This window comes from Chaetodon auriga, chromosome 11, assembly GCF_051107435.1.
Source record: "Chaetodon auriga isolate fChaAug3 chromosome 11, fChaAug3.hap1, whole genome shotgun sequence".
NCBI classification, from domain to species: domain Eukaryota; kingdom Metazoa; phylum Chordata; class Actinopteri; order Chaetodontiformes; family Chaetodontidae; genus Chaetodon; species Chaetodon auriga.
The window spans coordinates 23,277,501-23,302,059 of NC_135084.1; the positions used below are offsets into that span (position 1 = coordinate 23,277,501).

The window sequence follows — 24,559 nt, forward strand, 5'->3', positions numbered from 1 at the left end:
GGCTGTAAGAGACACCGGCGATGCTATTAGCAAGTTAGGTTGGCCTCTAGCATCCCCGATGGCTTGTGTGGAATGAAGCCCTTCCAGCAATCGATTGAGGTAAAGTGTTCGATGTTGATTAGAGACATGACCAGAGGTCAAACCAATCTGACTGAGGTTCCAGGCACGTTCACGGCACTACTTGTTCAGGCATTTTCAAGTTGCACGGTGAAATTAAGGCTTTGACTTATTTGTGTCAGTCTGGCTAATTTCGATCAGTTAGGACGAGACGGTGAGGCCGAATCAGGAGATGCTTTACGAAGACGTTCTGCTGTACAGAATGCATTCATCGTCAGGGATGTCAAACTCCAAAGTGTTTCTTCTGCTTTCCACTTTTATCTGACGATTGGCTTTTGTCAAATCTCAAATTCTAATAGTGAAGTCTCATTTTGTTTAAACAGAGCATAATGTTTGGTCACGGTTTAAAAAGCCAAATCTGAAACCTCCCAGCCAGAAATGCCTGGCAGCAGATGGACCAGACGATCACCACCCTGAAAGACGGACAGCTGATACAGAAAAGCAGGAAAATAAAATGAAAGAAGTGCTCACACAATGTGTGAGAGCAAGAGGAGGAAGATTTGACTGAATGGGACAAGCAATAATTCTTGAAGAGACAAGTTTTCAGTGGACACCTCTAGAAGACTTTCACAAAGTCCTCCATCTTTTCCCGTTTCCCACTTAATTTCCTGGGAAACCTGCCGAAACTATTTTAGTGTTTGTAGTAACTTGCAGTAATTTAAATCCCCGAGCTGTACTTTCTTTTATGCTGCAGTCTGAAAACCAGAGCCAAGGCCAGTTCTCTTCCACTTTCATCAATCCAACAAGTGGACAGCTTGTAGACTCCATAATAGCGAACAACTGGGTCATGCTTGGTGTTCAGACTTTTGCGTTGCTTGTGTGTAGACAGACAGACAGACAGACAGACAGACAGACAGTGAGGCCGATAAACAGCTCAAAAAGCAAACCCACCTCAGGCCTTATGAAACTCATTTTACCCACTTATGTGATATCATAATCTTTGTGACATACTTTTATCTTACGTCGGACTGATGTCGCCACTTGAGAAGGAGCCTATCAGGGTGGGAACAAATCTCATCACAGTAATGCTAAATTTATAACACCTGGACCGCATGGTTAACCTGTTGCTTTGTTTCCAACTGCATCGCCGGGTGTGACGCATGTACAGAAACAGAGAAACGGTCACAGGGTGACAGAGAGACATGGAGTGGCTTCTCCAAGGACACGGTAATGACAGACTCTCGCGTTTCAATGTGACTCAAATCTCTCTCTATCTGAGCCGCCCATGCACACACACACACACACACACACACACACACACACACACACACACACACACACACACACACACACACACACACACACACACACACACACACACACACACACACCTCCCCCTCCCCACCCTCTCCAGTCCCTTTGTGGTGGGTGTACAGAGGCTTTTTGAAATGTTTTATATGTGTGGAACAAGGCTACTTTGTCTGCCTCTGTCGTACTTTCCTGACACACACAGACGCTTCTACACACAAAGACAAAGATAAAGGGAGAGGCATCATTACCTGTGAGCACAAGCCGGTATGATGACATCCATATGCAATACCCAGCCATCCAAAATCCTATCTGTGTGTGCCTCTCTCCTGATCTCTACATCTACATGCAATACTAATTTATATATTTATATGAAACTCTCTTTTTGGAAAAGTAAAGAAGCTTTAGTTCATACGGCATCCTCAGACAGAGAAAGCAAAATGAAGAAGTTCGTTCAGAGTGTCAGCAATTGAATCATGTAGCACTGGAAATCTTAGTCGCTGATTCAATGAATTGATGAGAAGTCTCAGGTATGGGTGAACCTACACAAGAACATAAATGACCTCAAATGCAGTTCTGCAATTGTCTGAAGACCTGTGTGAGGTAACATGATGAGCACTTTAAAGCTCCTTTCACGCATGCAGTCTGTCAGACTGCCAGTACAGCTGCGCTGTGTACGTAAAGAGTTACGTCCACCTGGCGAAAGACATTTTCACGTGGAGCGAGCAAACCAATCACAGGACTTGACTGATGACGTGTCTGGATCCGCAGCTTGTTTACGGTCGCCTTGCCAGTGTTTTTGTGTGTGATTTGATAACTAACAAGCAATACGAGGTCTGCAGTTGGCATCCGTGAGTGCTGTGTTAACGCCACCTGCTGGCCTGTCCTTTCTCCCATCTATTCTGTCGTTGACATGACGTGTGAAAAAGCACAAGACGGGAATGTTTCTAATGTGGCTGCATGTGTGAAGAGTGAAAATCATGAACAGTGCCTGAAAGGTTAGCCCACTAATTCATCTGGAACTCTGTGAAAATAGCTTAAGTCTACAGTATCTACCTGAAAAAGTCTTTAATGTCGACTTCAGCATCTAGTTGCGCCCTGCAGGATCGCAGGGGTTGTCCTTTTCTGCATGTGTTTGGTGAAACAGCGGCTGAGCAGAACAGTCCGCCTCCATTCAAATCAGCATCTCTGTGTGTTGTGATACACCTGGATGTGTCCTTTCCTGATGTGTCACAACACACTCGGATAACAAACACAGGATCAAAACAGGCAGAGCAGACCATTCATATTTGGACACACGTTCCCGTGCATTGTCACGCACCAGAGGGCAGTCTGCCTGACATTTACGAGGTGAAAGTTTGGGGTGAAAAGGTTGAATGGCGGGGGGGGAGCAGTGTGGGCTGCCACTCACTGTTCAGCAGGAACAAACAACAGACGATGAAAAGACGAACCATTTACATCACACTCAACTTATTTGTTAGCCGTTTACTGTGTGTGTGTGTGTGTGTGTGTGTGTGTGTGTGTGCGCTGCATTCTCTAACCTCCTGCTGTGTCTGCCTGTGGGTTCAGCACACACACCATTAAAACACTTTTACTGCAGTTGACTGTGGTGTTATGTAAATGAGTCATGTTACAGAGCCTCTCTTTCACTCAAAACTCTTTTACTGCTTTCCTGTATTGTCTCTGACATCCACCCTCCACTAACGTGTAATGGTTAGAAGATATTACCTACCACTGTCTCCATAATGACAGCCCTGCCTCCTCTCGGACCACCCAGATTACACCGTCACTCCTGCCTGAATGAACTTTCAGGCTCCAGAAAGTTCTGCCCCTTTTCGTAAACATGCACTCGGAGACGAAGAAATGTGTGATTGTGCTTCAGTGCATCTTTTTTTTTCAGCCATCAATGCACATCCATGTGACTTTTCCACTGACAATACAACGAAAATGAGGACAGTGTGGAAGAGGGCTGTTTGTTGGCACGTATACACATTTAGCATTTGATGAAGAGGTTAGTACCTGAGATGGCAAGGTGAATGTTATACTGTGGATTGAACTACCAGAGCAAACAAACATGTTTACAAATTAATAAAGTGCCCCTTTCAGTGACTGCGGAGGCCATCAAGGATTTAATGATTTTTGCAGGAACACTGAAAGTAAATTTCCAATTTCTAGTCTCAAACCATGTCTGTGTATTTTTTTGCAAAAAAAAAAAAAAAAAGGATTTATTTTAATTTGCTGCAATGAACAAAGCAAATAACAAAACAATAACAAAAGACTGTCACTTCTCTCTTACACGTGCCTCACAGTATCCTCAGTCTAAAGGGGATTTGCTGGAGATGTAAGAGAAAAGAAGAGGAGTGGGAGGAGTGAAGGTGAATGAGGGAAGGAAAGAAGTGGGAAAGAAAAGAAAATACGGGAGAATATGTGAAATTTGAGACAGTGGTAGAGAACAAACCCAGACTTTGCTTAGCATATCCAACCAATCAAGAACGCCAGAAATAGCTCGGCCCTTTTTGCCAAAACCACACAAGCTCGCGCACACTGAGGAACTGGGGGCCACGGCCATGGAAAACTCATCAAATTAGGAGTCAGAGAGGGCCAAAAAATACATCTGCAGACAAGAGAAGAAAGAAGTCGAAATGGCATCCCCTCAAAGCAGGTACATTTAGTGTGTGTGTGATTGCTGTCAGACTGGGTTTGTTTCAACAGAGCTGTTCACAGCTGGGGAACTGGCACACACACACACACACACACACACACACACACACACACACACACACACACACACACACACACACACACACACACACGCGAAGATGTCCCCACTGCAGAGAACAAGCACGTCCTGCACCGCTAGAATTCCCAGTCCTTGTTCTCCTTTTGCCTCATTTCTTCTTTCTATTCTTCGCCTTCCCTATCTCCCATTTCTGCACCCTTCCTTCCTCCTTTTGGCTCCGTTTTTGTTCCTCTTTTCTCCTCTTCCCCTTCTTATTTTTTTCCATATTCAATGAACTGAGGCTGACAAAATGCTGACTATTATTATACTACAGATGAAGCTTTGACTGAAGCTCCTCCTGTACATTATTTTAAACAGATATAATCGAAGTTTGAGCTTCCCAGAGGTGGAAACAACCTTTCTAATCACAACCCAGTCACTTATTCCAGGCTTCACTTATTCTTGTAGGCTGAAAATGTGCCTCATCAAGAACTAATAAAGCGTTTCAGGTCCCCCCTGTCTTCTCCCACCTGTACTCATCCTAATATGCTCTTATCTTGCAGCTGAAAAGCTTTTCTACTTCACTGCTTTGCTCTCATTTCTCTCCTGCGGCTCTGACTCTTGCACTTCTTACTGCTGCATGCTGCTGATGTTTGTAATCTAGGAATTTTACCATTTTCTGCTGTTGCTATAAAAGTGTCAGATGCATGTGTAAAAGGTAAGCGCACACACTTTGGACGAGAGATCGTTTTCAGGGCATTCAGCGAGACGTGCAGCCTATCTGGTGGATAGAAAAGCTGCGATAGCCGATCCGCCTTTCACTGGAGTGTTTACAGTTCAAGGCACCTGTGTTAATGGCGAGATAGGGAGGCAGGTATAGAAGCTTTGACTGTATTGACAGATTGTGATTAAAGATTGTGTGTGCGTGTTGAGGCCATGCCAGTGACCTGAATTATATAGCTCTGTTGGTCTGTCTGATTCAGTCTCTGTCAGTCTGCTTATCTTCCTGCTGTCTGTCTCTGTGTCTGCCGTCTGTCCGTTTGTGTCTGCGCCTTCAGGCTGCCATCTTTTATTGTTCTGGACAGATAAAGAGATTGGGTCGCATAGAAAAGAGGCCTGCAAAATCACACACACACACACACACACACACAGGGATGCATGAACGACCATGCACACACATACACACAATCAGATGGTTCTTCGGATGAAAGGGTCATTGTGGTAGCGCAGCTACAAATCCTGGCAGCACTCAACAGCTAAAACGCACACACACACACACACACACACACACACACACACACACACACACACACATGCACGCACACCACAAAATTCTTGTCGGACAAAACGTTCCTTGTCTTAAAACCTGAGAGCCTGACCCGTCTACACACACACACACACACACACACACACACACACACACACACACACACACACACACACTGCCCTGCACACATGCACAGGGACTCATAAAGGTGGATTACCCTCATTTACAAATGTATGGCTTTGTGACTGAGCCATTAGCAAAACTAGTAGGAGCACAACCTCATGAATTATTCAGCGCCTCCTTAAGGGTTAAAACAGGCGGAAAATATGCTTGTTAAGATCTCAAAGAGCAGACAGAATACACTTTAAAAGAGGAAAGAAGAGACAAAATACAGCAGAAAGGAGGAGAAAGGGAAACCATGCTTGTTAGAGGTTTCAGAAGTATTAAATATATAATAATCCATCAAACAAAGTTAAAATAGTATTTACAAAATATACAGTAGTACACGAGCACATATTGAAACAAACTGAAGAGAAATCAACAAAAGAAGAATATTTTCTGCTTCAGAAGTTTAAACAATGTTGCTGACGAAACACCATGAATTATTCAGAGCCCCCTTACAAGTGAAAACAGGCGAAAAAATACACTTGTTAAGAGTTTTTGAAATAATAAAATACATTTCTTTAGATTTAAAGATCGCAAAAAGACGTTTTACTCAGATGTTACGTAGTACAACATTAATAGAAAACAGTGAATGACTCAAAGCCTCACTGAGAGCTAAACATGTAGAACACGTGTTTCCGTGTGGTCAAAAGAGAAGATGAAAATACTCTGACTTTTTCTTTGAATCTGAGGGTCATGATGAGTACGATTTCCATGTCACAGGAATAAAACATACTTCACGAGTGTCGTCTCCAAGCTGGCACATGAATGAGCTAAAGAAATGACACATCCCCTCCATAAAGAGCGGCGATCAGAAATCCCGATGATTACTCGACTCCCTGGCCTTGGACTGCGAGGTGAATCAATCAAAAACAAATCTCTCCTCCGACTCCTTCCCTCCCTATCTTGCTCTGGGTCTCTCCCCACCTCTACCCTCCATCTGTCCTTCTCCTCCCTCTTTCCGTCCCCATCTTGCTCCTCTTTTTTTCCTCTCCATCCCTCTCTTCCTCAAACCTTCGATCTTTCTTTCTGTATCCATCCAGGCGTATATAAGTGAGTGTGGCAGGCCTGGTTTGTGTGTCTTTGTGCATCACTGCTTTAGACTAACAAACCCCCACCCAATACCCTCCTTTCTCTCTCTCTCTCTCTCTCTCTCTCTCTCTCTCTCACACACACACACACACGCACACACACACACACACACACACACACACACACTCAAACATACAAATTCAAAAGGCCGAACTTTTCGAGAGTCATGCCAGATGTTCCTCGCTTCGTATTCATGCAACAACATCCTCTCCTCCTCGTTTTCCTTCCCTGTCTCCTTTTTCCGCTGTTTTCTCCGGCTTCCTCCTTTTTCTCTCTCATCTGGCCTTTTGTTAATCTTTTTAATCTATTTTTATAGAACCTCCTCTCCCTCATCTCAAAGTTTCCTTTATTGCTTTTAAAATTTCTCCTTTTTTCACCTTATGTATTCCCCTCCATTTCGTTCCATTGTACTCTTTGTGTCACTTGCGTCCTCCACTTCCCCCACAGCCTGAATTTGTTTCGATGCTCGTGCACCCTCTTCTCTTCCTTTCCTTTCCTTCCCTTTCTCTCTCTCCTTTCTTCTCCCTCTCCCCCTCCCCTCCCCGTCCCTTTACTGTAAATGCAGTTTTATATTCTGTAGTTTTGGTCCATTCACTTTCAGCTCAAAACATGTGAAGTAACAGTAGCTTTTTGCTATTGAAGGCTTATTAATTCTCAGTTATTCCCTGACAGTCTGGATACAGCAGATGTGCCCGCATTTCTCCTTGCTCATCTTCTTCATCCTTCTTTTTTCCACTCTACTCCAATTCTCCTCCTTCACACTCTTCTGTGATTCTGCCATTCATTTGCATTCTTTGGGCCTTTCTTGAGTTAACTGACTTCAGTCTGTATTGATGCAGCATCCACATCTTTTCTGCATCATTTCTTTCTTGCTTGAATTGGATGGCATGTTTCTTTATTTTAACCATCTGCATCCCTATTCCCTCCTTTCTCCCTCATTTCCTCTCCTTTTTTGCATCATTTCTTGCTTTCCTTCCCTCCCTCTCGCCCTCCACATCCTCCTCTCCCCCCCGTCATTCTCTCTGAGGCCTATTGATTCTCTACTGGGGCCTTTTTTCTCTCTCTCAGCTGTCAGAAGGAGATGGGATCTTCTGATGTCCCCAACCATGATAAACAAATTCTATGTCTCCCACAAACTCCTTGGACTACAGAGCACAAACCCACAAATACTTAAATGCAAAACAGATGGGAGACATGGAGAGATGATGAGAAAAGAGAGATGGAGGGAGAGAGGGGACTGATTTGCACACCTATTCATTTTTAACGTCTCTTGGGGTTGCAAGCTGAGGCTTCGCTTTGTTATGGCACTCGTCTGTATTTATATCTCTGGATCCCTTTCTTTCTCTATTTTTGCCCCCAAGTGCCTCTTTACCTCTACCACTCTCCTCTAACCATCATTTTCTCTTTCTGCATGCATATTTTCCTTCCATATCTACATTTTACTTGCTATTTTAATCTTTTTCAGCACTTCGTAACAGAGACTTTATGAGGAACAACATCTTCCATTGTCTCACAGCATTTCTCATTTATTTTCTTCTGCAGTGCATCAGTGCAGGCACTGGTTTTGGCGTAGTCATATTTCTTGTCATCCTTCCATCCATTCAAAAACCCATCTGATCCCTGCTTCCCTTCCTTTTTCAGTCCAACCATCCCTCCAATCTCCATCGTCCATTTTGCATCCTGCAGACTTCCTTTCTTTCCATTCTCCATCCTTTTATCCCTCCATGCAGCCACACTTGCTCCTCAGTCTATTCATGCCCCCAGTCCTTCCTCACTGCCAGCCTCCATCCATTCGTCTGTCCCACCTTCTCTCCCACCCCCTCTCCTTTCATCCACTTATTGATCGAGCTGTCCATGATATGTCATGGTGATTGGCAGCTACTAATTGGCTTAATCCCACCCCCGGGGTCTTGTAGCTCTTTGGCTGATCTGTATACAGCTGTCCTATTGTCCAGCAGCTGACACCATGACCCATGGGAGCCAGTGAGGGAGCTAGAAAGAAGAGGTAGTGAAATGGAGACAGACAGATGCATACATTTAGGAGACACCACTTTTATTTTCACTGAAATAACATATTCTGCTGGACACATTGAAGCAGAAAAGTATAATTTCAACAAGTAAACTAGAACGAAAAGCAACATTTTTTCAATAATTCTAGGTCAGTTTATCTTTTACAGCACAAACATCCAACAATTGAGCACTGGAGCAAAGAAACCAACATTTTCATTCAGCATTTTGGATGTATTCTCTGCCATCAGGTTACTTCATAAGATTTTTGTGTATTCCTGAAACATGGCAGCAAATGCTTAAATGATGGTGAGGGTAGGGTGCACAGAGGGGCAGACATATGTCAGAGTCAGACAGAGCTTGATGGAGTCTGTACACTGGGAGCAGGTTTTCATCAAGCGCTTTGATAGATGACTCTCTGGCTCAAAGGTCAACAGTTCTCCCACTGAAATATACTGTATGTGCATCAACAACCATGCGTCCACTCAAAGTGTCCTTGAGACAGTGAGTCGCTGAGGTTCAGATGGAAAAGAGAAAGAAGGAGGGAGACAGTTGCCCAAGAGGCGGCCCTAAGCAGACCCAGATTAGCTTTGCTCTATTGAGGAGGCAAGGGGCAGAACACAGGGTCTTAGTGGATGCCAGTAAGCCTTTAAAGACCACCCTTCAGCCTGGGATATACACCCCCTCATCCCATTTATCCAGTAACTGACACACCGTTTACATTGACATTAGCCCATGGAGACCTTACTGGCTAAACATTAGGCTCTAAGGCAGGTCATGATCTGTTCACCTCAAAGTCATTAGTGCTTTAATAGCTTTGAATCAGTTTTTATTCCTAATGATGAAGTGCAATAATGGGTTTGATTTCCAAGCACTATGTGCATCATCGAATGCTTCATTTCCGTGTGAGTAAAGGCCTCAGGATAGCTAATAACTTCATTCATATTTAATAGCGAGTTCCTCTCATGTCAGCTGTCTGTGTTGGACAAGTTAACATGGAATAGAATATACAATTAGGAACCAGGAAAAGTAGGGAATTACAAAAAGGGAAAGAAATAGAGAAAAGCCTGTTTTGCATTGTGGTTGGATTCTCAATTGATTTGACCTTTGATCCTGCTGTTAATAAACCAAATACAACACTTCACGTAATGCCTGAAGGGCTTCATTTCAATATGGTATTGACCTGTGTGTGCCATTTGTACTTGTGGGCATTTGCTTGACAATACATGTAATTTCAGGCAAATGTATTGACAACCTTTGAATTAAAGAGTGAGGCTGAATGAGCTGTATTACTGTGTCTTTTTTCAAATGCTTAATAAATGATTTTGAATTAAACGTTTTAAAGGTGAATGAGCTTCAGTGAGTTGATGGGAGCAGGGGGTGCGCATGGAGGCAAGAGGGAGGAATTGATCAGCAATGTTGCGGACCATTACACTTACCATGCATGTGTAATGACCCTAATTACCCCTCTGAATTGCCCTCTCCCACCCCTCACCCTCAAACCACGACAAGCTCTCGACTCAATGACAAACTGGAGGACACTAGGGTCATTGTGCCAAAACATCCTCCCCTGCAAAATGATCCCCTCCGCTCGCTCCCTCCATTCTCATTTCCCTCCCCTTTTTCTGCCCCCCCGGTCCAAACCAATGCATGGACGCGCTGGATACTTGATAATAACCCCCCTCTTCCAGTCCTACATGGTTGTTGAGGCCAAATCCCCTCCCTTCTTTCTCCAGGTTGACACAGAGAGCCCTTTGTTGTTCTGATCTGCCATCAAATACCTCAAAAGCCTGCCTGTTGGTTCTCAAACTCCCCTGAACCAAAGACCCCCACATGAATCCATACGGCTTCTCAACAAAGCTGAAAAAGTAGTTTGTTTTGCCAAAGATCCCCCAAAATGATGCATGTGTGTTTTTCTTTGTTCTTTCTTTCTTTTATTTTTTTAAGCATTCAATTGACCTTCTGTTTGTGTCAGTGTCAAAGTTAGCAGGAAAACATGTATTTTGACATTGGAGCAAGATAAGCATTTTCTATATTTTGGAGAAATGGGTGAGAAAATAACTAAAAAAAACAACACCAACAAAAAAAAAAAAAAAAAAAAAAAAAAGGACATCAAAACTACAGCTTGAAGTTGAGAGTTAATATTTCTGGACCTATTTCTCAGCACCAGCAGTCTTGTGTCCTTAAGCAGCTAAATCTGTTCTCCTCCACTCAGTGTAAGTTGCCTGAAATAAACCCATCAGACAAATACTCTATCTGAAGGATAAATAGAAAATGGAAATCCTAATAAATGAGAGGAGTTTTTCTCTCCTCCAAATGTCACAGCAAGATACTTTCTTTGATATATTTCTTTTCATCTCGAGAGTGAAACCTGGTGACATGCATCTCTTATTGCTCTAAACTGCTCTTAAAGATTGGTGCATTGCCTTGCTGAATAAAATATTAGCGTGCTCTGTGAATAAAACATCAGGACTATTTTCTCATAGAAAAAGGTCAAAACAGCTGTCTAGACAAGCAGTGATGTATTTACCGCTGTGTGCGCACACACGCACTCACACTCAGACACACACACAAATACACACACGCACCTGTGTACACCTTCATACCTTTGTATGACAGTATACTTGTAAGGACTTTTCACAGCCTAGATCCACTTCACAAGCTCTTAATCCATTCTGTATCCTTCACCTCCAAACTAAACTCAAGCTAATGCTTCATTGGACTTTTATGTTTTATGCCAAGCAAAAACCTCGTCTGCTCTTTGGAGGAAATTCCAGGTCTTTGTGTAGCCGTGGAGCCACCTGGTTCTCATGAAGATAAGAGCACAAGGCAACATGCATGCTTAAACTCACACACACACTCAGATACACACACGCAGAGCCCACGGTGACCATGCATATCGCACCTTTAGGTGAGACGGACACATGCAGACAGGCTGCCTGAAACGACTTTTATTTGTTGTTCTGGCGATGCTCACGCTCAGGTGCACGGGCATGTGCACACAAACACAGACTCACAGATGACACGGTGACCTTGCTTGGTCAGCTTCAGCACTTGTATGTGAAAACACCCACGTGCATGAGCCCACTGGAGTGCACGCACACACAGACACGCACGCACGCACGCACGCACGCACGCACGCACCGTGACCTCGTTTGTTCAACCTTGCCAGTAGAATATAAACAGTGTTGATGGCGCTTGCTTTCATAACATCACAATAAAAATAAACATGGCTGTGACAAATTTGATGTCACTTCACATAAACATTGAAAACACATACAATGTATGAAAATGCCTCAAAGCAACTGCTGCTTCAGTGGATTTAAAAATAACTCCCACTGGATTATCTGGGTTATTACCATATACGTTTCAAATTAATTACAATGACAACCACTGACATTTTATAGGCCACTTAAAACACGTCCAAACACCAGCAAGACCCCATACTTACATGACATAAATAAGTCGATTGCCAATGACACCCAAAACAACATATGTAACAGTTGAAGAGGACCATCAGCAGGCGTACCGCACCTTCATCCTTACATGGTTGACGTTGAGACGTGGTCGTAGTGTGCTTTGGTTTAGGTTGAACTGGACCTTCATTGTCAAACGCTCTAAGTTTCCTTATGTTTTGGCAACAAAACTGTCCGGTTAGATTTCAGAAAAGATCACGGTTTGGGTTACAAACGCTACGGTTACACCACTTAAGTACCTAATGGAAGTTTAAAAAAGTGATGGTTTCACACGGAACATGAACAGCGGTCTCCAACCCATCCATCCATCCACCTTCTTCCATCTGCAGACTTTCTTGCTGTTTATACTGCCTCACCTGACTTGACGTCATATATGGGCTGTAATAACCTGCATACTCAAACTACCACTACAGATGATTTTCTGGTGAAGATGAGCTGCCACATACAGTCCTGTAAACATTCAGAATCTAATGAAATATAATGGGCATGGCTTTTTCCGTATTAGTTGAAATTACCAAAGCTTCAAACTGAAACATTCACTAATATTAAAACCCACTGAAACACAAAATGATTGACACTGCATCTTGAAGCCGGAGTTAAGAGAAGCTGATGTAACGCTGGTTCACACACTCAGCAGGGTTTAATGGGGAAAGTGTTATTCTTATATTCCACACATAAAATGAATGGCAATGTGAAGAAGAGTGTCAGTGATTGGGTTTGCCTTGTATCAGTCCTTCCACCTCTCCCTATATATAGCTATGGCCTTCTATAGTGAAGTAACAATTAGCCAGGCCTAGAGGAGGCTATATCTGTCGTTCACTGCTTCTCCGGTCACTGAAAAGGTCAATGCAGTCACAGCTGCAACTGTATCTGCGATGAATGAGAAACTGACACTATGAAGAAGAAGAGACACTGATAAAAGACAGAGAAGAGAGAAACAAGCAGATACACCAACAGAAATGTACAGGAAAGATGACAAACTAGAAGAGCAGGAGAGAGAGAGTGGTCGCTGTAAGTGCTCTTCTATAAGTCTCTGAGTCACAGTCAGGGATTAAGGCACAGAGCGGCAAAAGAAATATACTGGAGTCAAGCCGTTCGCATGGAAAAAAGTGAAATTAATACTGTCCAACGAAGAAGCAGCAGTCACATTCAATCATATTACACCATTATAAGTGTCACGGTCAGTGAAGCACGGCTAGAGAGAGACAGAGGGAGAGGAAGGAAGAGGATTCAGAGGCACAGAGGAAAAAGGAGGAAAGATGCAAAAATGGGAGTGTGGGAGTCAGTGAGAGTGATAACAGGCAGAGAGACAGGACGGCGAAAAAGTAGAGAGACACACATGAACAGGAAGAGACGGAATGGAAGAGGTTATTATGGTAAAGAGGTCAACCTTGCAGTAATGCTCTGTGTTGTCGAAAAGAAAACAGCCTTTTTGTGTTTGAATTGTGTGTGTGTCAGAGTGCACGGCTACCTCTGTGGATCTCTGTGGACGTGCATGCAGTCGAGCCATCAGCTGCCGATACACCGTCTCATCAGAGCCTGTAGAATGTGCGCGCTTTTGTTTGTGTGTTTAGTGGAGGACAAAAACAGCATTTATGTAATCTCAAGGCCTCGTCGGCAACAGAGTATGTAAAGGTACACAGAAAACAGAAGCACTAGCCTCTTTCACACAGCCTGTTCAAAGCAGACGTGCTGTTACTCCGCCTCGCCGTTCGGTATATAACGTACAAACAAGGAATGTGAAGGCATTGTTTTTCTGCCGACAGTGCAGGAAGTAACAGATCCAAATCGACGTATGAGTAAAAAGACCGAGCTGGCATGCCGGGACAGGGGTGTCTTGATGACGTGTTATGTGTGTGAGACCCACCACCAGGGATTTAAAAAGCAGCTAGCAGCAGTTAGCAGCTAACTCAAAGAAGGAGAATAGCGACTGAAAATGTCTGCAAATGCAAGGGACAGCAAGGTCCAGTGTCATGAATAGTCACTGTTGTGGCAGTGTTTTGGGATCTGTTTGTAAAAATGGGTTTCAGAGCTGAAACAATAAAAACCCTGTTAGCACAAGCAGTTTTTGAGTGGCTCATGAGTAAACATCCTTATTATGTGATGACAAAATAGATGCAAACATCATCCAGGCATTCCTGCCTGATGCTTAATTTAGCAAACATTATATTAAGTGATAATACAGAAAGCTGTTGTGTACAATATTTCTTTAATTAAACAAACTATGTCGGTCGTGGACAGGTTTATTTTTGGGACCTTTTTCAGGCGAGTAACTGTTCTTTTCATCTGCAGCACAGTCGGGATAAATACAAGAGAGAGGGGGGAGAAAGCAGTGAAGGGTGAAGCATACTGAAGAGGACAGGTGGAGGGAAGTAGTAGGAGGGAGATGGGATGAGAGGAGGGGATGGGGGGGAGAAAGAGGAGAGAAGGGAGGAAGGAGAGGACGAGAGAGGAAGAGACAGGAGAGGATGAGAACTACTAGATAAGTCCCAGTGTGATCAAAGCTTCACTCTGACATCAAGAGCAGGCCTTGCCAGCATTCTGACTGGTTCATGTTAGAAATGCACATACACACTTTGAAACATTAAAATATGTGTGACTCACAAGCCTCTTCTCATTTTTCTCCAAGTGATACTGATATGCACAGAAAGATGGAAGAGACTTCTAAAGCAATACACATTTTAACTCCATGGTTTGGAGCTGATCGTCTCATGACTGTTCAAACACGGACGAAGACGTGAATCTGTCTAATGACTTTCAATTTGCTTTAAACTCAGGTAACGATGGGTAGAAGTCCCATTGTCCAACACCCACTCCTGTCACCCCTCAACGCTGGCAGAAGAAAGAGCTTGTACTCCTCTCAGTCAAGCAGCTCCGTACAACAACAGGCGGGACAAACAACCGTTCTCCTGCTTGAAAAATTGGTTGCCATGACTCTATTTTTCTGACATTTCTCAAAATACCACAACCTGCAAAATGATTTTAGCGGTAAATCAGTCCGGATGTTGAAGCCATAACTCTTCTTCCTCACGGACGGGCCTGCAGAAAACAATGAAGGCTCTCTCCGCTCATTGGGAAGCTACAGATGCTGAATATGATGCCGTAAATAATGTAGCTATTAAAATAAAGTGGAGAGGTTCAACATGGAGATTCAGCCACTTATTTCCAGAAAGTTTCTATAAATAGGTGCCAGAGCCCCTCCTCTCATCAGGACATTGGACACCACACATCAGAACAATTTGTCGTGCATTCTGCCTTCAAGCTGTATCTTAGAGATGTTCATTAAGCAGCTATTTCCGTCCTCTGCGTGTCATTCGGTTTCATTTCACTTTCTTTCTTTCTTGTTAGTTGAAACTGAAAAAACAAAGGAAAAATGTGTCGAGAGGGACTTATGACAAATGTTCTCGGCCAGACGGAGGTCACAGTTACATGGTTTTTAGACCGGTGAGCCACCAGGATGCCATTTTTTTTTAGCTCAACTATCTATCAGTCTGTTTATCTGCTTGTCTCTTCATCCACCCCCACGATGCAGAGTCCTCTATCTAACCCTGCTCATAATCAGATAAGCTCTATGCAGCATTTGCTGTTTTGGCTGACCACTAAGACTGCATATGTGTGTGTTTGTGTGTGTGTTTCTTACTTTCGACCTTATGACAGGTTGTTCGATCCGGTTTCAGCATCACTGTGTGCGTGTGTGTCAGCACGTGCGTTGCAAATAAGTTGTTTCCAGGTGATACACACCTGTTTGGAGCCAATCTGTCAGCTGCTAACATGGACAGAATACACACACACTCATGCAGTATGAATGCGTGTATGTATACACACCACGCAAACATGAACACACACATAAACACAAATACAAACACACACACACACACACACACACACACACACACACACACACGCTGTAGCCTGAGGCAATAGCCGTCTGTCCATAGAGTTCACCTTTACAAATGTGTTCCATCAGCAAAATTAGCTCGCTACAATTAACATAACCATGTTAATTATGGTAATCAACAACACACCGTCTGCAAACACACACTCAAACCTGACTGAGTTTCACATCGAGGCGAGCTCAGCGCAGAGAAGTGATGGGGAGAGAGAGAGAGAGAGAGAGAGAGGAAAGATGAGAGATGATGAATTAATCAAAAAGTTTTGATAATCAGTCATTTGTTTAAGTCACTGATCAAACAAAAATACCAAAATGCAATTTGAGGATATCACCCATGGCCCCCCTCCCCTTTTTTTTGCTCTTTTCATGCATTTTATCAACTAAATGATTAGAATTATATTAAAAAAATACATATATTTCAATGGGAAATTAACCAGCAATGAAAATAATTGTGGAATTTGTTGCAGAAAACGGAGAAGAGGATGAGAAGAGGAAGACAGTATGAAGAGTGAGACAGGACAGAGAGCTGTGAATGACCGCTTCAGTGGTGGCTCTGAAGAGAGGCTGAACACACACACACACACACACACACACACACACACACACACACACACTGTTAATTATTATTCTGAATAATGAGAAGCAAACGACTCATTAAATCTCTCCTTGACCTGCACGCTGAAAGTAGCCTCTCGTTCCTTCTTCCTTTCTTTCTCACTGACTCTTACTGGACTTCATACAAAATCTGTCAAACCAGAAGCCTTCAGATGTGAGTTATTAATTGGCTTTCACACAAATCCCCCCCCCAAAAAATTCACTGACGCCAATCTGGAGCAGTTTTGTCCCAAACTGATGAAAGAATGCAATGAAAACCTCCTGAAATTCAGAAGTGAGATGAACTAAGTTCTCGACCATCATCCCGTATCACCTTTCTTTTCCTCTCTCTCACTGTTGTTCAGTGTCTTTTCCTGCTGGGTACTGTCTACCAAAGCAAAAACACACACACACGCGCACACACACACACACACACACACACACACACACACACAGAGTTAAAATTGGCCATAAATAAAAAAATAAACAACAACAACCTCCCTTCTCTTCCTCTCATGTGACTGGTGGCATGAGACCACAAACCACCTGACTGCACCTAATAACTGTCACAGAAAACAAATTACTCTGGATTACGCAGATATGCTCTCTCGAACACACTCTCTCTCACACACACACACACACACAGAATATATACACCTGTAAAAACACATTGGCATTGCATTTGCTTTGACATACAGCGTTACATTCGTGTAAAAGAACACACACGTATATTCTGTACATACACACAAAAACACAAGGTGCTCTGATCAATACAGCTCTCTATCTGAAGTAATCAATTCTCATTCTAGTCCGATCAATATCCCTGTCAACGCTGCATTCCGATCATCAATAGTGAAATCGATGAAATCGCCCATTAATCCTGAATTAACATTGATCCAGATTCCTCCGTTATCACAATTACCGCACAGCCTCCTCGTCTGGCACTAAATCCTCACCGGCTGCTCTCCTCCCTCTCATGTATGGGAGAAAAGGTCACACACCAAGTGGAGAGCAGCTACTCCTGGAGAACAACTGACAAAGCTTAAATATTGATAAAAGGCAAAGCATTTGGGCTGCAGCGTCTGGCATTATGTTCCCCGGATGAGAGGCGATAAAAAGCAAATGAGTCGACATTTAATTGATGCTGGAGTGTTTCTGCGCTGCCACATGCGTTTCTAAATTGCTCTAAGTGGTGTCCTTTTTGTTTTCTGGTATTATTTGCGGCGCTGTCTTCCTGTCTCCAAGTCCTTATTTGCATCCATCCAGTTAATGCTTGCACTACTTAAATGAATTCAGTGTGACTTTCCTCATCAAGTAACGAGAGCATGGAACATACTCATGAATTACTGGTTTGTTTCTGTGGCCAAACTGAAAAGCATTTTCCATCTTAATGACTTCAGTTTTGATGTTTAATTTATTCTTTTTTTCCTCGTCCTTTTCAGGTTTAGAGGGATTGGATTAAATCCCATCATGCATTTGGTTAAGGGCTGAGAAACACCCTCAAAAAACGGAGAACACAGAGAGACAATCGCTCGCTTTGAAGCCGTGTAAGATGGCTCACATTTAACGTGTTTTCTGACAAACTTTAGCACTTGTTTGGATCGAAAGATGAAGTTTTGAGCTTTTGAAAGGTTTCTGAAAAATTGAAAAATAGGATGTTTTCACAAAGTTAGTGGACTAACTAAATCACGTAAAGTTGGTCTAAAACGGCAATGATTCATTGACTTTACCTAATTGTTAAACCTTTTTTGTCACGTGTCAGACTTGTGGGTAATTTATCTTCCCCAGCTTGCGTTCTATAACGTTCGTGCCACTAGAATGTAAAGCAGGGGAGGACTAAGTGAAACCACATGAGCACGAGAAAAGGAAACACACAAGCTCCGTGCTTAAAGGCCCAGGAAACTAAAGCCAGGACATTATACTGCCAGGAAACTGTGTCAACAACAGCGAACCACCTGTGCTGTCTCCGTCTCCTCACATGCACCAATACCCAGGAAATCATTTCTCCACCCACCGCACCCGTCGTTAAAGGCAGACAGCTCAGCCACTGTCTTTTTTTCTCCTGAGGGCAAGTAAAGGGATTAGAGGTCAAAAACACTAATTACTGACTCCGTCATTTAATCTGGTGGAGGCCGGAGATTAGAGTTATAATCCCATCGCGCTGCTACAGGAAATTATAAATCTGTGTAACATCTACCTGGCTCCCCATTACGTTGGCCCTGCATGGACGAGAGAGGAGGACGCAGAAACAAAGACGAAGAGCTGACGGCGGAGAGCAGGAAGAAGGTGAGACGGATAAAGAAATGAACGGCGGAGAGAAGAGAAACTTTAACCAGTAGCCTGTTAAACTGGCTCTGCCTTCTGTCGAACCCGTGGACCCAGGGACCGGGGGAAAGCAAAACAAGGTCGTACAGAGGCAAAATGGAGAAACCAACTCAATTCTCCCTGAACACCCCCCTCCTCTTTACCGCTGCCCCCCCGCTCTCTCTCACTCCCCCTCTCCCTCACTCTCTGGGAGGTAATGTGAATCTGAAGGTAACAGAAGCCAGTCACGGTGGACATGCTTATCCAGACAGACTCGACGTGTGTGTGTGTGTGTGTGTGTGTGTGTGTGTGTGTGTGTTTGGGGAGAGCAGATTGAATCCTGCATCCCTGGGGAGCCTAACTACCTCTCCATCTCTCTGACTGGCCCTCTCAGAGAGGGGTGGGGGTGCGGAGGGAGATTTGGAAAGAATTAGAAAGAAAGAGCAGGGAGGAAAAAGGAGAACAGAGCAGAGCGGTCGAGGCTGCAGCGAAGCCCAACAGCTCCCTCTGTTGTCACCTAGAAAAGGTCTGGTACCTCTCTCTCCTTCATCCCCCTCTTCACTTCTGTCTGCCGTTTGAATTCGGCCTCCTCGTCTTCAACAGCCCCGTCTGTTTCTCTCTCCGACGTCTCTTTTCTCCTCTTTCCCACTTTCAAAGAAACTAGTTTACGATGCCACGACTTGTGAGAATCAGCAGCTGGCGCCTAATTAAATATAAATATAACGATTACAGTGTAATAAATTAATCCCTCTATCTCGCTGCCTCCCTGGTGAGCTACGTCAGCAGTGTTTGGAGTCACTTGGCTTTAAACTCATTCCAGTCGGGGAGGTTTTACTCTCTTCAAAATTCAGTCCTGCACATTTCAATAATGTGGAAAAATTGACATAAAAAACAATGTGGCTCACAGCCAAAGTCAACCATGACGTCAGCATAGTGTATGAATGTTTTATGTAAACCTTAACCTCATCTATATGTGTTGTTTGTTTCTTTTACTAAGTCAATCAGTGTAAAGAAGTAAGTTCCTTTGGTAAACATGACACACAGAGAAATGCTAATTAAATGTGGGAATGTCCCTCTTAACCTGATTGGAGTCACCTGACCCTCAGCAGATCAGGTGGCTGAAGTCCCCACAAACACAAAGTCCTCTGTAACCTTGATTAGAGTACGCACCTTAACTTGAATGCAGCAGCATTCACTGGCCTCGTTGTGTCTTTTCAAACATTGCTGAAGGAACATACACATCCACAGGTTTAATTATGTCTCTGCAAACTACAGGGAACGCATTCTGCCGTGAAGAAGAATATTCCCAATGCCAGGTCCTGAAACGGCTTCGACGAAGCCAACAAATCTGACGACATTTCTGTGTCAGTTTGTGTGCCGTTTCTTGGCTGAACATCAGTGAAAGATCTGATACCTCACCCACCCCGCTTTCATCTGTCATCCAAGCCAGGTCTCTGTATACGGCTCAACCTAAATAGCACAAAGATGTACTGGTACAAGAGGATTCTGTGTTTTTGTACTGCTTTTAAGGTAATCACTTTCCCACAAAAACCTCACTTTGTGTGAACTGAAAAGGGAGCTGTGTTCGTTCCTGAGTTAGCTAAGTGAAGACGAGCAGCTTCTGGCTGCAGGTCTCATTTCGGCTCAGACAGCAGTGGCTCTCACAGAAGAGTGAGACAAAATACACTGCTGATAGAAGTCACGCTGCCCTCCTCCTCCTCATATTCTGCTTGGAGTCATGCTCTCTTCCTTCTCTGCTCCTCCAAACGCCCGTCCGGTTGTTTCTCCTCTTGTCTCCTCTCCTCCCTCATTTCCTCTCAGGCTACTCTTTCCTGCCTCTTGATCCTCTCCTCGATCCAGTCTGAATTACTATGTGACTCAAATACTGTACCTGGAAGAATTAATTAGAGAATTAAGCAAACATCCAAAAGCCTAAATGGGGCGATACTGTGATGCTATTTACAAAAAGCCCATTTGTGGAGCCACAGTGAGAAGGCTCTGATGTTAAGCTCAGTCACAGAGCAGAAGAAGCAACTCAAAACTAGAAAAATTAAGGACATTCTTTTCCTGTGATGTGTCTTTTAAATGGCCACTGAACCACAATGTAAACTACCAGAACCAAAAAAGAAAAGAGGGGGAATTCTGCTTTTCTTCTCTGCAGTGCTGACTGGTCTGTAGGCTAATTAGCAAAACTCAGGGGGCGAAAATAAACAGTTAAGCGCTGTCTGAAAAGTAACCACGTACTAAGAAAATGTAGAGGAAAACCACAACAACACTGTTGCGACACTGGAAACTAAAGGGGAGACAAAAAAAAAAAAAAAGCCTTTTGCCTGTGAGAATGAAACTCAAGAAGTTACAAGCCCTTTTTTCTATTTAACAAACTGGAGCTAGCACCTCTCATGAGTCTCTCTGTGTGCATATTTATTTCTATTGTTGACTGCAAGAAAAAAAAAAAGCCACTGCAAGAAACAGCACTGCAAACCAGCCGAGCCTGGCTGGTAGAAGAACCCCCTGTCGAATATAACACAACAACAGCAAATGATTTTCTCAATGGCTCCCACAAGACTGAAGAGTACAGAGAGAGTCAGGGAGCGTGGGGTGAGGAGAGATGGAGAGACTGAGGAGGAGGGAGGGGAAGAGGAGTGGGAGAGAGAGAGGTGAGGTGCAACATGAAGGAAGACGAGAGGGAGAGGAGGTGGGGGGAGAGAGAGGGGAGACATTTCATAGCGCAACAGTGTGGGAGACAGAAGGAGGGAGAGGTGGAGAGTGAGAGAGATTATTGCTTGCTTGAGAGCAGCAATCTTGAGCTGTGCCATGAATACCAAAGACTGCACAGCCCTACAGTCAACGCCTCTCTCTCTCTCTCTCTGCTCCCCCATTGAAAGCGCAGCGGAATTGCAGCTGCCCAAATTATACACCGATAACTCACTCACTCTCCGTCGAAAACGACTCACCAGGAGCTCAGTACTCCATCCATCCATAATTATTCATAACACACTGGCGCACTCGGAGACTCAACCAGCAAGGACACGTTTTCAGAGGATTTCAGTAGATGTCTGTGCAACAATTAAAAAATGATCTAATGTGGCCCTACAGGGACGATAAGCCAAACGCACGGACCTAATTGAGTGCAGAATGAGCATGAACGAGCCTACGGGCAAGTGATCTGTATGCAATTTTTATGCAGTTTCACCGGCGCTGGCGCACACGGAGAGGACGCAGCTCTGGTCGTATTCAAATAGACTCAGTACTAAACCGTATGGACTCTTCAGGGATTCACATTTTAAAATCCTAATTTCACAAAGCGATAATGAACCCCGCAAAGAGCGGCCTCAGTGGAAATGAGAAAACGACGTAAGACTGAGACGGAAAGAAAAAAGAAAAGAAAGAGGTTGTGGTTGGTCATTTAGACCTTGAAAAGACACTTTATTGGCTCAACGGAAGATGAGTGAAAGCGCTTTCCTGGAGAAATGGGCCTGTATGCCAAATAAATGCACATATCGATGCCACTACAAAAAGTAACCACTGTTTCTCTTTTGAATAACTGAATTATTTGCCTTAGATGATGGGATTTGACCATGAAATGCACGCGCGCGCGCGCGCACACACATACACACACACACATCCTGTGTTGACGGTGATCCAAAGAAAAGTTATGCGTCGCCGTTACGCGGAGGCGCCGGGAGACACCGAGACGGGAAAGAGAGCCTTCATCGAGATTAGCCACTATACGTGGCCACACGCGCGCACGCACGCACACATAACACACACATAACACACACTGTCGGACGCGCGCGCGCGCGCACACACACACACACACACACACACACACACACACCAAACAGCGCAAATCTGCGGACACACACCGACACACGGTGGGGTGGAAATGTGGAAAAAAATTGGTCTGTGTTTTGAGAAAAGCCCAACCGTCATCCAGTGGCCCCCAGGAGCGAAGAAAGTCTGCACTGTTCAGCCAGCAGCACAACTAATACACCCAAGTCTTCAGAGATTTTCATTCTACCGTCGCTAATGCGCCACGGCTCTCTGGGGTTTTCTCAGCTTATTCCTCATTTGCTCAAACATAACGAAGTCCGACTTCCTCTCACAGTGACCCTTTTAATATGTACATGCAGTGTCTGTGTGGCGGCCCCTGCGTCTGAATTCATCCAGAGTCGGACCAGAACCTCCCCAGCATCCCGGGAGCCGAAACATTGCACTTCGTTCTCTGTCGCCTGTTTTACGCTCAGTCAAGCCCCTGCAGAGGAAGACGCGCGGACAGTACGGGGGGAGAGAAACAGACCGAGGTAGAGAGGAGATGAATGGGACTGTGTTGAGGTGACAACGGCAAAATCCCAGTCCTTTAACTCAAGCGGTCCTTACCTTGGAAGTGAGAGACTCCGTGCGCAGCCCGTCTCTCCAAGGAAATTTCCCCAAATCATACAAGCCAGCAGAAAACGATCACTTCTCTCAACTCGTATTGCTTCTTTTATCAGATGTCCAACACATCCACTGATTGATAACCCAGTTTTTGCTGTTGGATAAGAGGGGGGTGAAAAAAAAATCAGAGCCAAGTCGCTTCCCCTCAAACCCAAAATGTTCTCTCCGATTTCTTATCCGCTGGAGCGCAGAAGCCAAGACACCAAACCAACCAAGCGGGTGCAAAGATGAGTAGAAAAAAAACAGAGGGTAGAAAATGATAGACAGCAGCACTGCGTCTTGATAAGGTTCCGAAGTTGAACTGATGAAGAGGAGTGTCGGTGAGGATTTGGGTGTCGGGAGAGAAAAAAGGGTAATCACCGTAGCATCCCTCCCTCCTTCGGGTATCAAATCCGGCACCGTCAGCGGCGTTTATCCGTCCTCCCTCCAAGAGCCTCGGAAGCGGAGTGAGAGAAGCTGAACGGGCGCGCAGCGGCAGCAACGAGAGAGAGAGAGAGAGAGAGAGAGAGAGAGAGAGAGAGAGAGAGAGAGAGAGAGAGAGAGAGATGTCGCTGCCGATGGAGGGCGTTGGAAACTAGAGTAACCCTCTCTCTCCTCCAACTTTCTCCTCTCTGTATTCTTGGGCTTGCCGTAGTAATCATATAATGTTTTGTTATAGGGATACCTCTTAGATAGCCTGCCATGGGACTGTGGGAGTCAGTGGCCGCGCAGCAGAGGACAAATACAATCGTCCAGTGCAATAAGATCTAGTGACACCCAGTTTTGACATCCACATCTGATGGAATATTATAGCCTGCAGTGGAAAAAAAACATTTAAGCTTATGTAAATATCTCTGGTGGTGTTTGTAAAAAGCACACGTGCTGCATAGGATGTCTTGTATATAATGAGGACGTGTTCAGGTCACATTTTGTCGCCATTATTGTGACTGTGCACCGTTTCAGATCAAATTCCAGACTGAGAGGCTGCAGCAGAAGAAGCCCTGCAGGACTGCTAAATGAATGCAACAGTTGCTCTCTCCTCATTGGCTGAGAGCAGCATCCAACCGCTGCCAAAGCAGATTTAGAATCTCATCGGCAGCCAATGAGAGAAGAGGAGGGGAGTGTGGAGGGAGGGGTGGCTGTGGAAGACCCGTCTTTCTGAGAGGGGATTGGCTGAATAAAAGTCCCATTTAAAATATCTGCTGTCCAATCGCAGAAGAGGAGAAAAAAAACTCTTGGAAAAATAAAATGTCCTGATTTCAGTG

General features: G+C 44.2%; 1 protein-coding gene across 1 annotated transcript in view; it reads right to left on the reverse strand.

The window, feature by feature from the left end:
* cdh11 (cadherin 11, type 2, OB-cadherin (osteoblast)) overlaps nt 1-23,763 on the reverse strand; it is an 85,367-nt gene extending 61,604 nt beyond the window's left edge. Inside the window, exon 1 of the mRNA XM_076743169.1 lies at nt 23,259-23,763. The gene's annotated coding sequence lies outside the window, so the exon portion shown is untranslated. The remainder of the gene's footprint in view (nt 1-23,258) is intronic.
* Between the last annotated feature and the right edge of the window lie 796 nt (nt 23,764-24,559).